Source organism: Lycium ferocissimum, chromosome 7 (genome assembly GCF_029784015.1).
Source record: "Lycium ferocissimum isolate CSIRO_LF1 chromosome 7, AGI_CSIRO_Lferr_CH_V1, whole genome shotgun sequence".
Lineage (NCBI taxonomy): Eukaryota > Viridiplantae > Streptophyta > Magnoliopsida > Solanales > Solanaceae > Lycium > Lycium ferocissimum.
In genome coordinates this window covers 37,533,382-37,549,693 of record NC_081348.1, presented here as the reverse complement: position 1 = coordinate 37,549,693, position 16,312 = coordinate 37,533,382, and the positions used below count along the sequence as shown (strand labels likewise).

At 33.4% G+C, this 16,312-nt stretch overlaps 1 long non-coding RNA gene and 6 other non-coding genes across 10 annotated transcripts in view; 2 read left to right on the top strand and 5 right to left on the bottom strand.

The window, feature by feature from the left end:
- Window positions 1-539: 539 nt before the first annotated feature.
- On the top strand, window positions 540-611 carry TRNAG-UCC (transfer RNA glycine (anticodon UCC)). Its single transcript has one exon. It is a non-coding gene; the product is annotated as a tRNA-Gly (tRNA).
- A 6,518-nt stretch (window positions 612-7,129) lies between these two features.
- Window positions 7,130-16,312, top strand: part of LOC132064804 (uncharacterized) — a 10,173-nt gene continuing 990 nt past the window's right edge. For 2 of the 4 annotated variants that reach the window (XR_009416644.1, XR_009416645.1), the window contains exons 1-3: window positions 7,130-7,303; window positions 8,331-11,409; window positions 12,026-12,090. This is a non-coding gene — a long non-coding RNA (uncharacterized LOC132064804). Of the gene's footprint in view, window positions 7,304-8,330; window positions 11,410-12,025; window positions 12,091-13,992; window positions 14,402-15,369 lie in introns of all 4 variants that reach the window. The other 2 variants (XR_009416646.1, XR_009416643.1) reach the window with 2 other exon arrangements.
- TRNAP-UGG (transfer RNA proline (anticodon UGG)) lies at window positions 10,427-10,498 on the bottom strand. Its single transcript has one exon. It is a non-coding gene; the product is annotated as a tRNA-Pro (tRNA).
- TRNAP-UGG (transfer RNA proline (anticodon UGG)) lies at window positions 12,610-12,681 on the bottom strand. The gene has a single exon. It is a non-coding gene; the product is annotated as a tRNA-Pro (tRNA).
- TRNAP-UGG (transfer RNA proline (anticodon UGG)) lies at window positions 14,867-14,938 on the bottom strand. Its single transcript has one exon. It is a non-coding gene; the product is annotated as a tRNA-Pro (tRNA).
- Window positions 15,438-15,509, bottom strand: TRNAP-UGG (transfer RNA proline (anticodon UGG)). The gene has a single exon. It is a non-coding gene; the product is annotated as a tRNA-Pro (tRNA).
- On the bottom strand, window positions 15,828-15,899 carry TRNAP-UGG (transfer RNA proline (anticodon UGG)). The gene has a single exon. It is a non-coding gene; the product is annotated as a tRNA-Pro (tRNA).

The following is a 16,312-nucleotide window of genomic DNA, read 5'->3' as shown; positions in this document are numbered from 1 at the left end:
CTAAGTACTAAGATCATCGAAAGCTTTATGGACGCTGAAGAAGTGTCAATTGCACCCTTTTATTGACTCCTTCAATGGAGGCATGAGTCCATCCATATCAATTACTTGTCTGTGCCATTCATGAGGCATATTCTTTATCTTAGTTTGTTCCGAAAATTATGATGCATAAATAATTTACAACAACAAACCCAGTGATTATAGTAATACAAATACCTTTTTTTTTTTCTTTTTTTTTTTTTGTTAAATAGTTTATGCTTAGTCAAATTTCGCCTCAGATGAAAAGAGTAGGTCGAAAGAGTAGACAGTGTAAGATACTAAGGGCTCGTTTGGTATGATGGATAGAGAAAAATAGTCGCGTGATATAAATTAATACCGCCTTATCCCACGTTTGGTTGAAAAAAAAACTCAGGATAACCCGGGATTAGATTGTTTTTTTATCCCACCTTGAGGGTGGAATAACTAATCCCGGGATAAGTTGTAAAAACGAGCCCTAAGCATAGCTCAGTATTAGTATATTTTGAGCCATTACAGCAGCCATAGCGTTTGTAGTCCAACGGTTAGGATAATTGCCTTCCAAGCAATAGACCCGGGTTCGACTCCCGGCAGACGCACTTCGCATTTGTTATTTGTACCTTTGTGTATCTTCATCCTTTTTTTGTATGTCTTTATTTCCCAGTTTGGTCTGATACACTTTGTTTGGAATGCAGCATACTCAATTTATTTGAGGTTGATTCATTATGGATGTTTATAATCATCAATAAACTATAGCGTATGGATATTTTACATAACAATCATCGGGGATTGGATAGTGGAATGTTAATGATGTTTCTTTGGTTTGAATTTTGAAAACGGAAAATCTTTTGAGAGAAAACACTTACGAGCTCTTAGTAGGCTTATCGAAAAGCTTCCAAATACCAAATTTGGATCACGAATTTTGCCACCCATATAGTTGTGATAATCCATTTTCTATAACTATCAACATGTTAATACAAAGTTATAAACAATTTTAGGTCTAGCGCGTTACGTGCTTTCTAGATAAATTGGAGAATATAAGTTTCTTGAAATATTAGCTAGTCTATCGCCTATCGGTGCCTAAAATGACTGTAGGTTTGAGTAGTCATTTATATCGTTAACCCAAAGGAATTATTATAAGTAGATCGCTAATTAGAATAAGCACGAAGATCAAAAGCTTTATCAATGATAAGCAAGTGCTAACTGCACCCTTAATTTATTGACTCGTTGCATGGATAAAACTTGATGCAGCTGGTTTCACCTGTAAATTTATAATGTTACACCTTTGTACTTTTCCTCCTAATTTAGCTCAAGTAAAACGTCCTAAATAGTACCCTCTTAATTTAGCTCAGGTGAACTTTCTTGGTTGCTCTTTTCAGTTGAATCGACTAAGAAAAGCAGCTTGTGCACGGAGCATTCCATGTTTACTCACGTATAGGGAAGAACACACCCCAAGTAGCCAGTAAAAAAAGTGGAGCTCGTGATCACACGCTAGTATAGAGCAAGCGCAAACTTCATATTACAGAAATTATCAATTAATACATCCTATTTTCACAAGATATATAGAGAATCATTGAGAAACTACAAAGCACATATACTACCTTAATTGGGATAAAAACTAATTGATGAACTAATTAATATCTAGAGTGATGATGTTGTTGGTGCTCTAACGGCAATAAAACAAGAAACAGCAGCCATGATAACAGTCGTAGCAATGCAACTCAAATCATCAAATATGGCGGAATATCTCATCTCTTGCAATTCCCATATCGTCGTTATGAAATGCTTCACTCCATCGATAACCACCATCAAATACGGCATCATCTTTAATATATACTTATGAAATTCTTCTTCGATGATCTTAACTCGTTAAAAGATCGATAATCAATGGAGAAGAAATAAACGGAATACATTTTCTTTATAAAGTTAAAAGAAAAAGAGGAGCTAGGTTGTCCGTATATGCTTGCGTCGGTTGTCATTTAAGGATGATAGCACGGTACGTACAACAAATATGTGCTGTTTCCAGGATGCTTCCTCTCTATGTCAAAATGAAGGCTGTGGGGTATATAGCGAATTTGTATCTTTCCATTCTAATTTTCTGTCTTTTGTTTGGATAATGATTTCTGCTGATTGATTCACTTGATATTAAAGGCAAAGTCAGGATTTTTAGTGTATGAATGAGTTTTTTCTTGCTTACTGAGCTTTTAATAAGATTATTTGTACCTATTAAATGATTTTTTTAAAACATAAACACAATGTTTAGGCCAAAATTACTGGCTCCCGTGCTTAGTGTTTTAATGATTCCGGTAATAATAAAATGTACTGATTAAATTATTATATGAAAAATAGGTTTAAATAAATTTATTGAAAAAAATATTGTTTTTAGACAAGTTGTCTTGAAAGATGTGTTAGGCTGGACCATGAGTTGAATCATTTTAGAAGTTTCAACTGAAATCCTAATTAGTTTAAGGCACACCAGGGATTTCATATCATACGTGTTTTACTAGTCAAAATCTTATGAAAAGTAATTTTGAAAAACATGGTGTGCAGAAGCAAATTCGTTGGTTACTAAATTTGGTTAGATATTCTTATTTGTGGACCAAACAATTAGGAGTTTTTGTATTAATTAGGATATCTAGGTGTTATATTATCAGCTTATTGTAGAAGTATTTTAAGGTCGAAGTTTGTTGGATAAACATTCCTTCAAGCTCGAGTTAACTTGAAAAGATTAGCGATAATCGAGAGATTGGGTGAAAGGCTCAGGCAAAGCTCTTAGGATTACTAATGTCCATAAATAAATAAAAGATAGGTTTATTTTATTTGAAGTGGAATGTTCGGATTAAATGACAATTTTAAACGTTTCAATAACAGTTTGATGGCTGGTCACTTCCCTGAAGAGTAAGCCTACAAATAAGAGATTTTTTTTTCTCCTCTTGAATGGTCTCTAATTCAAGAATCAAAAACTCCATCACAATTGATTGCTCTGTATAAATTATAAACTGAAAAGAAGTATTGTATTGTCTTTCGACCGCAGCGAGAGGGTAGAATCTTTTGAAAAAACACATAAGAGATTTGAAAAGATTATTTTTTTCTATTTAAATTGTAAGAGGGCAATATATTTCATTTTTTCTTTTTTCCTATGCTTCCGCTTATATTACTAAGAGTTGTGCTGCTTGTTTCAATCACTCCAGTACTTTCCTTTGTCTTCCCGATGGGACGTCCCAAATAGGTCATCCATTTTTACTGAATCGACATTAATTGTGTAAGACTTCTTTTCGTGAGAGAAAAAAGTGCACACACATCTTATACTTTTTAATCCACAAAATTTAAGTTCACTTTTTTATGTCACAAAAAGGAATCTCACACAATTAGTGTCAATTGTGTGAGGCACATATTAAAAAATTTTGTTCTTCCATAATATTTTTCTATATTTGCCGAACCTGGTCTGAGTTCTCAATTTCGACGTTTATTAATAATAACTAGATACCAGAGCCCGTGCCAGGACGGGCCCAACATATATTTATAATTTTATTCAACACATATTTATAAATTTTTTTATGCAATTATAAAAAGAATTTGATATATTCTACAACATTTCTTGAAAGTCACATATGTAAAGATAGAAATTTTGGGAGCAAGGGTTCAATAATTTGTGTGATGATATTATTTATTTGTTTCAGTTTATATGACTTTATTTAAGAAAAAGGCTAATAGACACTTTTTAAACTACGCGTTAATCAAATTTGAACCAAAATTTCAAAACTCATTGAATTTTTAACTACTTCTAAATACGGAAACGTCATTTGAACTACCATTCCCCTAGGCTAAAACGTGAAACTTTTTATACATATGGTGATTATGTATATTGTGTCATATAATGGGCATAGATGTAGTATAAGATTTCCATCCCCCTTTTTTTTTTTTACGTAACCTATCATAAGTATGTACTAATAAATTATTTTGGCTATTGTGGTGCTCCGTATATTATTAAAAACTTAAGACATTGGAATATGCCTTTTGAGAATGTAATACCCATCTTAGTTTCTTTTTAGGTTATTAAATAGTACTGCAATAAACATCCGAATAATTTATTTTATCAGTTGTAACAATATTCAATTAATTTGATTATAGAATTACAGTTGGTGAGGTAAGATATCACCCATGGAACTACAAAATGTAATCAGTTGTAATAATAACTTTTAAAAAATGAAGCTTGATAATAATATATTCAGAACTACTTTTGAAAAATTAATCACCATTATTGACTTAATAGGGGATACTTTGAGAATTACATGAATATTGCTTGATCTTTTAATATGGGGTCTACGTTTTTTTATTTATTTTTAACATGAGTTGGAGGTGGACGACCAAACCACCTCCAAACTCATGCTTATATATAGTACTAGACGGCGTATGCCCGTGCTGCGCACGGGCCCAACACTTTGGATTATAGTGTATCTATGTGTATGTAGTTGTGTTTGGATAGTGATAATATATATATTTTATATTGCTAATAAACATACATAAGTTTGCACAGTTTTTATGCATATATATATATATATACTATGTTCAAAACAGGATTAATATAACATTGCAGTTTGTGCTCTGTATCCAAAACTTTATTATATTAGTGTTTGCTACGAATATAAAGTTGGCAAAAATTTATTAATACTTTTTAAAAGAGAAGACTTGTTCAAAAGGAAACTATTTTCCTCTCTTTGAGATAAAATCATAGCAATATTTAAGCATCAGTTGATACTTTGAATTTTAATTTGATTAATTTAAAGGTGTAAACTATTCTATTGTTAATGTATGCTAAACAATACTTATTATTTTTTATCAAATTTTGATTTGGATAATTCTAATTCAAATTATTAAATTAATTTTACATGCTTAAAACGAAACAAAGTAGAAATTTGATTTTCTATTTAAACGAAGAACTACTATTTTTTAATTTTTGGTAAATATTCTTGGTTTAACTCATTATTATTTGACTAATTTACCTTATTTATTATTTGATCTCTATTTAATATTATTTTTTCTTTTAAGACATTAATCTCTTTTCATATTTATTAGAGTAAGAATAAAAATGAAAAAATAATTAAATTCTATCTTATTTTAAAACATAAATATTTTAAGTATATCTAGATTAAATTTCAGGCTAATATAAGAAAAGAAAGAAAATTGTATGGTTTGACTACTTAACCTTTTGAAGAAAAACAATAATATAGGGTCCATGTTTTTTGCTGTACAATAATTTCATTTGGTTCCACTAATGGGTTGATACACATGTGGCAATGAATCCATCATTATTGACTTAATGGGGGTATGATTTTTTAATATGAGGTGCACTTTTTTTTTTTTTTTTGACATTGTTTTTATTTTATTTTATATTTTTTACATGGGTTTGGAGATGGCGGGGTCCATTTTTTTAAAAAATATATTTATTTTAGTAAACATAACAAATAAATGACATGACGGAATAATAAATACAACAGTTAAATATCTAGATTAGATCTCAGACTAATATAAGAAAAGAAAGGAAATTGTATCGTTTGGCTACTTAACCTTTTGAAGAAAACCAATAGTACGGAGTCCATGTTTTTTGCTATACAATAATTTCATTTGCTCCACTAATAGGTTGATACGCATGTGGCAATGAATCCACCGTTATTGGCTTAATGGGGGTGTGATTTTTTAATATGGGATGCATGTTTTTTTTTTTTTAATATGGGATCCACTTTTTTTTGATATTGCTTGATTTTTTAATATGGGGTCCATTTTTTTTTTTCATGAGCTTGTAGATGGTGGGATCCACTTTTTTATTTTTATTTTTATATTGCTTGGTGTTTTTAATATGAGGCCCACCTTATAATTTTATTCTATTATTTTTTAAGTTGACTAACGACGAAGTTGTAATAATAAATAAATATAAATGTCTCGTTACTTCCAGGATGCTTCCTTCTCCCAGCCAAATGAATGGTTGTGGGGTAACCAATGGAATATTAGTTTGGCTTTAGTGTATCTCATTCAGAAATCTTGTCAAGACATGAATTTATGTTTAATGCACACATTTGCATTTATGTAAGTTTGTTCGTGCCAATTGTATCATTTGATATTGATTTTTAAAAAAATCATTTGCTTTGTAACTACTTTAAATTTATATATTATAGTCTGTTTGGCCAAATTTATTTTTCTCAAATGTGTTATTTTTTTTTCAATAAATGCCGATTTTAAAAAAGTGAGATGTTTGGCCGGTCTTTTAGGAGAAAATAAGTGTTTTTGGGGAGTAGCACAAGTTGTTTTAAGTAGCTAAAAAAAATAGTTTCAGCCCAAAAACACTTTTAAGAAAAATACGCACTTTTAAAAAGCTTGGTCAAACACTAATTGCTGCTCAAAAGTGCTTTTTAAATTAATTGGCGAAACACAAACTGTTTTTGACTAAAAATACTTTTTTTAAAAAAACACTTTTCAAAATAAAATGATTTTAGAAACTTGGCCAAACAATCTAATAGTCAGAATAAAAAATAAAATGTCGTATCCCCTCTTTTTTACCCTAAGATCATGCACAATTACAATCGAATCGAAACCGTACTATTAGAGAGGTTGATTCAACCTTAAGCTGCCTCCACCTCTAATTTATATACTAGACTATTACAGTATTACTTACGGTCGAATTGCATTAGAGTAAATAGAGAATTATAGTCGCTAAAAAAATAAGGAAAAAAACAAACAAAAGGAATAATAGCATTTTGGTCCCCCACTTATTGAGACAAAACACATTTAACCTTCAATTAACTAAAATGTGTGTTTTGATCCCAAGAAATATGTTACATTTGGACTATTTTTAGAAGTATATTACCATCAACTATGGAGTAACAGTATAAGCTTAATATAAAACACGATTAATTAAGTAATGAAATGATTAATAATTATGATACATTTGTGAATATTCCAAAATATATCTCTTAATTAATTGAAGGCTAAATATTCTTAATTAGTTATCACAAGGACTAAAATCAAAAGTTAACAATAATCGAGGGATAAAAAATACTAACCACGAGGGAAAAATAATTCTTACTCTGAAAATCAGAAATGCGCGCGCAAAAATGTACAATTAAGAGGGAAAAATAGTGTAGTAATTTAAAAAGCTCTAATTCTATACTTAAAATTAACTCAAATGAACTGTTACAAAAATTCTCTGCCTATGCTACAAACATGCTCTTACTTCGAGGTCCCAATTTAATAGGGCTGTTCAATCAGCAATGCCCAAAGATGATTCACTTTTCAGGTTTGTTAAATTCATACTCTACTATACCCAAATTGTTTTTTAATTTGTCTGTATAAGTTCAAAAACAAGCCTAATTGTTCGTGCTTGAGTATTACTTCGCTGTATCTATATATTGCTTACATAATTTTTTCTGGGTAAAACCGTAAAAATAGTAGTATTGTATTACTTCCTCGGTTCCGTTTTGTTGTTTAAGGTGTTGATTTGACTTGCTTGCTGGTGGAGAAATCAGTTTGATAGAGGAAAAAAAAAAATTCGAAGTTCGAATTTGAATTTCCTAAAGTTGTGAAAGTTTTATAGAATGATATTATTGGTGGAATTGTGAGGAGTTCGTATGGTAGCGGGTTAGAGTTATGCAAGTACTAGTAATATAGGGATTAGTTATATGAAGGAATCTATGAATTATTATTTTGTGCAGTGTTTCTAAATTATATATGTATTGGTTATGTGGGTTTCTAAATTGCAAACCAAACACCGTATTAGGTGTGTTGAATTTTATACATAGCAAAAGAATGCTACCAAACATGGAATTACTTATGTAGGATTTGATACATGAATAACTTAACTTCTAACTAGCTACCAAACGACCCCTAGTGTTTTATAGATTGGAATGAAGGGAGTAGCATATATTGAGATTTAGCTTCCAAATATTTCTATTTTCTTTAGTTGTGTTTATTAGTACCTACACTTCCATATTTTTATTGTTAGTAGGTTTGCTACTATTTTTTCTTTAATTGTGTTTATTAGCATCTACTGTTACTTGTTTTGTACTTTTCTAGGCTTACCTTGTTATTTGATTTCAATAGCCTCCTTTTGTTTTTTTCTTTAAGCCACGGTACTTTTCCAGAAAAGTAATTTTTTTCTAAACCGAGGGTGTGTTTTAGGGGTAGTTAATAGCTAATAGGGATAAAAATGTGGTGTTGTTGGATTGCTCTTGGACAACTTTTTGTTTTATTGGTACTATTATATTTAGACTCTTTCATGTGAGTTTTGTTCAAATTTGTGAACTAACCCTCTTGAATTTTTGCAGCAACAAACAACAACATACCCAGTGGAATCCCACAATGTGAGGTCTGGGGAGGGTAAAGTGTACCCAGACCTTACCCCTACCTAGGAAGGTAGGGAGGCTGTTTCCGAAAGACGCCTCTTGAATTTTTGCAGGAAAAGTGGATAACATTGAGAGAAATGGTCTTGTTAGTTACACTTAAGCTCTTTGGTTTACTCTTTGCTGACTATTTGGTATTGCTTTGACTTATGCGATTTTATTTCATTTGTTCTTGATTGTGAGTTGGAATGGATCCATCTAAACTAATTCATGTGCCATGTGTGATGAGGAGACCTAGTATTCAAATTTATTCGCATACAAAATTTATTCGCACACTTTGTCTAGGACTTGTTTTAATTGTTTGTTGGGGGGAAATTCTAAGGAATGCTTGGTTCAGGATAGGATAATAGGTTTTCCTTGGACCGTTTGAGCCGTTCAAGCCTACCATTTGCATGACGTATGACTAGTTGTCCCCTTTGAGCTCTTAAATCCTTTCTTTGGCGACTACATTATGACCCTTTCCCTTGTACGCTTTATCTTATGAATCACCATACCTCTTTGAGTGCTTGAATTGTAAGAAATAGGCTGAAAGTCTAAATCGGGGGAGTGTTGATCACTTGATTGGAGGAAGTGTATTGGAACCGATTGAAAGCAAAGAAGAGAATAAATAAATGAAGTATAATTCTTGAAAAATGAAAAGAAGTAAGTAAAGAATTTGAAAAGAAAGAAAATGAAACAAAAGAAGTATGAATAAATGGGCAAACTTGGAAGAAGAAACATACGGACTTGCCTCTGGGTCTCTGACTCTCTGGTATAAGCTGGTCCATTGCTTCATGTTCTAGCACCGTCGTTTGAGTGCGTTCAAAGCATAAGCAGAGGCACCAAGTTAGGAATAATATTTTGTAGAAACTTGGCTTTCCCTGTTAGTTTTATGTTCCTTCTGATTTTTTTCTTTTTGTTACTTGAGTAATATAGTGCAGTATTCTTATTTATATATCATTATGATGAAGCTCATTGTATGTAACTTGGGTAAAAAGCAACATGAACCTCACATGTTTATGTCTCTTTGCTCAACTAAACTGAAATATAATGACTCATCAACTAGCGGAATCCATTTTAACTCCTGATTTGAGTAGGAAATTCAGAGAGCTTTGTCCCCCAAAAGACATCAAACCACTAGAAATTTTTTGATTTCTTATAGACCTTTCTGTATAGATATTTATGTTACCTGCCATTTGGTGTTCTGTATTTGATCAGGAGGAAACTTGGTCTAAATGTTGTTACGTCAACGAACATAACTTTTGGCTGATTGTCTTGGTTGACGTATGTTATCGTTTTATCAGTTTTGTTGGTTGACTTATGATCAGAATGTGTATTGAACAGGAGAACAAAAAGAGTGCTGAAAGTCAAAGTTTAAGTACGGCTTACTAAAATATGCTAGAAAGGAGAATCAGTTCTAGAATTCTGCCCCAATTGTTTGGATCAGCGATTTATAGTTTGTGCTTTCTTGTAATAGTTTCCTTTTGTTAGTATTTAATACAATAAAATTTTATTGTCCGTGCATGATGCTAAGGTGTATTCCATTGATAATTGGAATACCAACATTGTTGATACTTTATGAGCTTACTGCAGTTCTCAGAACAGAAATCTCACTGTTGATTGTTCAGCAAAGTGTTAACAGAAAATCCTAAATTTGCTTGCTAATCCTTTGTAACTTGCAGAAGTACAGGCTTGGAAAAAGGTAGTAAATTGGGGGGCATCCCGAGAATCGAACTCGGGACCTCTTGCACCCGAATCGAGAATCATACCACTAGACCAAATGCCCAGCTTTAGTTGGTCCCATAGACTATAGCTGGAAATTTCTTTTCAGTTGTCTGGAGCTTATACTGTTTTGTGAAATGATTTTCTAGGAGTGATGAGCATTGCAATGTCTCAGGGCTCTTCCATTGTTAAAATAATTGATATGGAAAGACATAACTATGCTATTAAAGGTGTTTTACCCAAATAGAGGCAGTTAGAGATGGAGGAGCACTTGAGGATTTAATAAACTTAAGAGTAAATAAATTTTTTATCAAAATCAAGGGGCATTCCGAGAATCGAACTCGGGACCTCTCGCACCCAAAGCGAGAATCATACCACTAGACCAAATGCCCGTTGTTGACAATTGCCATCTTTGAGTTCTATTCAAATGTATTTTCCCCTTGTGAGTTATTTGATTGTATTGCTTATCTGCAATTTAGACTTCAGATGCTCTGATTTCATAACAGTTGATCTTCATTTGCTTACTTTCATATTCTTGGTAGTTCTCTTTTTTTACTTTAGTGATTGAGAACTGTCAATGGACATGAGGCCAGGATCTTGGCATTAGCTGTATCAGTATTGCATAGTTGAACATCGTAGTTTGACTTATGTCAGGAGGCTCATAGCTGAAGTAAGGAAAGCTTCCGCTAAGTTTATGACTATCACATTTATAGTTAAACACGGGCTATCTGTTGGCTCTTATTACCAATTCTCTTTTAGCTACCTTTTTTACTAAGCTACATCCTCACTTGTTTTCATGAAATAGAAGAGCTCATGTTGTAAATTGGTACAAAACAACATGGTACATTGATGTTCATGCATCTTTGGACTTTGGTTCACTAAATTGAAATAATATGGCTCTGAACTATGGATACTCATTTAACTCCTTGTTTTGACGTGAAATTCAGAGAACTTTTTGCCTCAATTTTGTGAAAGACCTCCGAGCCATTGATCATCAATGATTTCAGTTGTTACTGTTGAATTCCTTGAGCCCTAAATGACCTCGTTATAATCCAAACTTTATGAATCTTTGATATTAAAGCAAACCAAGGTACTAACTTAACTTTTTTGCCTGCTTAGTCAAATTGAAAACAGATGACAAAAATGGAAAGCGTGTCCGAATTGATGTCTTATGATAGTTGAGATACTTGAGCTTACCCATTCAACATTTTATGTTCAGGGATCCTTAGGGAGTTTGGCTCTGAACTTTGGAGTTGCAGATCTGCTTATCTGAACAGGCAAGCCCAAGTCTGCACTATTGAAGGTATTTGTATTAATTTTTAGCTAATAGATCTAGATTTACCTTATTCAGCTTCATGTTATGCATGCCATTTGGTGGTCCATTAATGTGAATTGAAAGCATTTTTGCGTGTAAATTTTGTTTATGAAGACATTTGGCTGAGTGTCTTAGTTGACTTGGGGTCAGAACACCTAACTTAAGGGAAACAACAAAGTGCTCTTGAAGTCAAAACGTTAGGTAAAGTTTAGTGCAAGCATTGGCAAAACACCATTATGTCTGGACTGTAGAAATGGTGTGCCGTTGCTCAAGTAAACTGAAATAAAATGACTCATCACTAGCGGTATCCATTTTAACTCCATATTTGAGTAGGAAATTTGGAGAGCTTTTTCCCCAAAAGAATGATATACTGTTAGATTTTTAATAACACCTTTCTGCTCCTCATCAAATAAATAGAATATAACACCTTTCTGCTAAATATTTCAGTTATGATAGTTGATCTACATGTCCAATCCAAATGAACTTTGATGGAAAGCAAACATTTGATTCATTTCTGATGGGCAATTTACAAAGCAAACCTCTAAATTTTCCTTATCATAGCTTAGATAATTCTTGTGCTAATGTACTTACTCTTTGTATATAGGGATTTCTTGGTAGTTCTATGTTGAATTTTGGAGTTCCAGATCTGCTTACTTGTAAACTAGAGAGGTGAGCACAAACCAGTATACTACCAGCACTCGTGCTTTGTTATTTATTATATTGTAGTTCGGACAAGATTAGCTTTCAGAGCATCAAGTCTTGCCATTCCGTTTTCTTTATTTGATCGGGAAGCATCTTGGCCTAAATGTTGTTATTTCAAATTACATGACTTTTGGCTGATTGACTTGGTTGACTTTACATCAGAATGTGTACTGAACAGGGGATTAAAAAGAGCTCAACAAGTCAAGCAATAAATGTGGTTTATTAAAATACACTAGAAAGAAGAATCACTTCTAGAACTGTTTGGTTTAATAAACTAATTAACTTTTAGTGTCTAAGATGTATAACCATTAATCATTGGAGTCCACTAGTATCATAAATGCTTGATTTGTTTACTGCAGTTCTAGAACAGAAATCTCACTGTTGAATGTTCAGCCAAATATTAAATGAATATCCTACATTTGCCATCAAATCCTTCATAACTATCGGGCATACAGTACAGACTTGAAAAAAGACACTCAAAAGTTTGGGGCATTCCGAGAATCGAACTCGGGACCTCTCGCACCCAAAGCGAGAATCATACCACTAGACCAAATGCCCTGCTTTTGTTGGTCCCCCAGTTTAAATGATAGTTGGAAGTTTCATATTCAGTTGTCTGGAGCTTATACCATCTTATGAAATGATTTTCTAGGGATGAGTGTTCTCCCGTGTCTAGGGGCTCCTCCAATGTTGAAATAATGTATAGAGAGACATAGCAATGCGGTTAAAGGTGTTTTAGTTGTAGACAGTGGGGAAGTTTCCATATCTGAACATACTCAACTGTAGAATCAGCTAGAGATGAAGGAACCCTTGGAGAGTTAATTCAACTTAGAGCAAATTAAAACTTTAGCAAAATCAAGGGGCATTCTGAGAATCGAACTCGGGACCTCTTGCACCCAAAGTGAGAATCATACCACTAGACCAAATGCCCATCATTGACATAGTCATATTTGAGTTTTACTCAAATGTATTTTCCCCTTATGAGTTATTTTGTCACAAATGTAATTGCTTATCTGTAAGAATTCAGATATTCCTTATTTTACACCAGTTGATCTTCATTTGCTTGCTTAATTGTTCTTCAGTATTTTGCTGATTTGGATATGTGAGGTATAAAGAGGGGTTGCTTAAAATAATACGGCACTGCTCTTGAGGCCTAAGATGCTACGGCTTTGGTTGTTACAGTCGCTTACCTATTTACAATCCTATTCTATCATACTCAACCTTCTAGTCATTCGAATCCAAGAGCCATGAGATCTGTATATTGATTAAGAACTGTCATTGGACAGGAGACCAGGTCTCTGGCATTAGATGGATTAATATTACATGTTTGAGCTTCATAGTTTGGGTTAAATCACTGCTGAAGCAAAGAAAATTTCCACTAAGGAGTATCACATTTATAGTTAAACATGGGATTTTCGCTGGGTTCTCTTACTTCCAATTCTCTTTTGGATACCTTCTTTGTTGAGCTATATCATTATTACTTGTTTCATGGAATGGTGCACGTGTGCAGCTCATGTTATGTAATTTTGGGTGCAAAACAACATGGTACAATGATATCCATGCTTCTTTGTTTCAGCCGTTTTATTCCTTATTTGACGTGAAATTCAGAGAGCTTTTGCCTTGATTTGTGCAAGACCTGTGTCATTGATTAATGATTTCAGTTGTTACTGTTAATTTCCTTGACCCCTAAATGACCTTGTTATAGATCAAACATAATGGTTCTTTGATGTTACGGCAAATCCATGTACTACCTTCACTGTTAAGTTTTGTCTGCTTTTTCTAATTGAAAACAGAAGGTGAAAGAGCATATCTGAAATGATGGCTTTGATAGTTGAGGTGCTCGAACTTATCTGTTCGACATTTTATATTTAGGGATCTTTTGGGAGTTAGACATTGAATTTTGGAGGTTCAGATCTGCTTTCCAGTAAACTGAACAGGCAAGCCGACTCTGCACTTTTGCAAATATTCATGATGTAATATTTTTTTAGCTTATAGATTTGGATTTACCTTAATCAGCTTCAAGTGACTCATGCCATTTGGTTGTCCATTAACATGAACTGAAAGAATCTTTACCTGCAAATTTTGTTGTATGAAGACAGTCACTGAGTTTTGTAGTTGACTTGAGATCAGCTTACCAAAATGGAACAATAAAGAGCTCTTGAAGTCGAGCATTAGGTAAGGTTTGGTACAATATAAAGCAAAGTTAGGTCTTGACTGTACAAAGGTCCTCCTTGATAATTAATAAACTAAAAATATATTGATTCCCCTGTGGCATTAAATTGTCAGCATGTGACCAAGGGTGAATTGTTTCTTTTGAATCTTAGTTACATAAATGGCTGATGAACTTGCTGCAACTTTCAGAACATCAATCTCACTGCTGATTTTTTAACAAAATACTAAGATCTTGCACCTATGAATCATACAACTAGACTGAATAGCCAGTTGTTTATGTTCCTTGTAGACAATATTGCAATAAGGTTAACACTAAGTCATCCAAGATGAAAGATTGTGTGCTAGTTGAAATTTTCTGCTTCCGTTGTTAACAAGGTGGAGGGTAAATTATAGTGTTTGTATGATAATTTTGAGACTGCAGAAAAGGAAATATGAAGTGTATTTCCTTAGAAGAGTTCTAGCCAATCACACTAGGTTAGCCATCAATGGCCTGCTTAATTTAAATATATCAATTAGAAAATACAGTGAAGGAGCAGAGCTACAAATAAAATGAAGTAAAAATTTACATTAGCTGGGGGCATTCCGAGAATCGAACTCGGGACCTCTCGCACCCAAAGCGAGAATCATACCACTAGACCAAATGCCCAGTTGTTTGTTGTTCCCTCAGTCTAAATAATAGCTGGGAGTTTCATTTGTCTGGAGCTTGGACAATTTCTCGAAATGATTTTCTTGGAGGGATGAGAATTTCCATTGTCTGGGGTATTCTTCCTCGGGTCAATTGGTTTTATGGTCCTTTACGAATTTGTTTTAGTTTTGTGTCCTTTTTATAAGGGATCTTCATTTTCCGCATAAGAGATCTGAAAAGGTCATTTTTTTCTATTCAAATGGTAAGTGGTCATTGGAGACCATTTCCTCCCTCTCTCCCTCCCATTGTTAAAATAATGTATATAGAGAGGCATACTATGCTATTAAAGGTGCATTAAATGTAGACGTTATTGAAGTTGGTCATATCTGGTTGGATCTGAACATACTCAACTATAGAGGAGGAATAATCTCCTATGGCCACTGTAGAGTTAGTTAGAGATGAAGGAGCATTTGCAGAGTTAAATCAGCTTAAGAGTAAATAAAAACTTTAGCAAAATCAAGGGGCATTCCGAGAATCGAACTCGGGACCTCTCGCACCCAAAGCGAGAATCATACCACTAGACCAAATGCCCAGTTGTTTGTTGGTCCCTCAGTCGAAATAATAGCTGGAAGTTTCTTGTCTGTTGTCTGGAGCTTATATGATTTTAAAAAATGATACTTCTTGGAGGGATGAGCATTTTTCAGTGTCAGGGAGCTCCTGCAATATTTTAATAATGTATACAGAGAGACATAGCAATGCTGTTAAAGGTGTTTTAGTTGTAGACAGTGGGGAAGTTTTCCATATCTGGTCGTAATATCTATACATACACAACTGTAGAATAAGCAAGAGATGAAGGAGCCCTTGCAGAGTTAATTCAACATAGAGTAAATAAAAACTTTAGCAAAGTCAAGGGGCATTCCGAGTATCGAACTCGGGACCTCTCGCACCCAAAGCGAGAATCATACCACTAGACCAAATGCCCGTCGTTGACATTGTCTTATTTGAGTTATAGTCAAATGTATTTTCCCCTTGTGAGTTAATTGATCACAAATGTCATTGCTTATCTGTAATATAGAATTCACATACCCCTTATTTTAGACCAGATCTTCATTTGCTTGCTTAAATGTTCTTCAGTACTTTGCTTATTTGGATATGTGAGGTATATAGAGGGGTTGCTTAAAATAATATTCCTCTGCAGTTCCTCTGGTTCTCACTGCTCTCGATGCCTAAGATGCTATCAGCTTTAGTTGTTACTGTCACTTGCCTATTTACAATCTTATTCTATCATGCTCAACCTTTTGATCATCTGGAATCCAAAACCTATAAGATCTGTCTAGTAATTAAGAACTGTCATTGGACATGACATTAGGTCTCTGGCATTAACTGGATTAATAT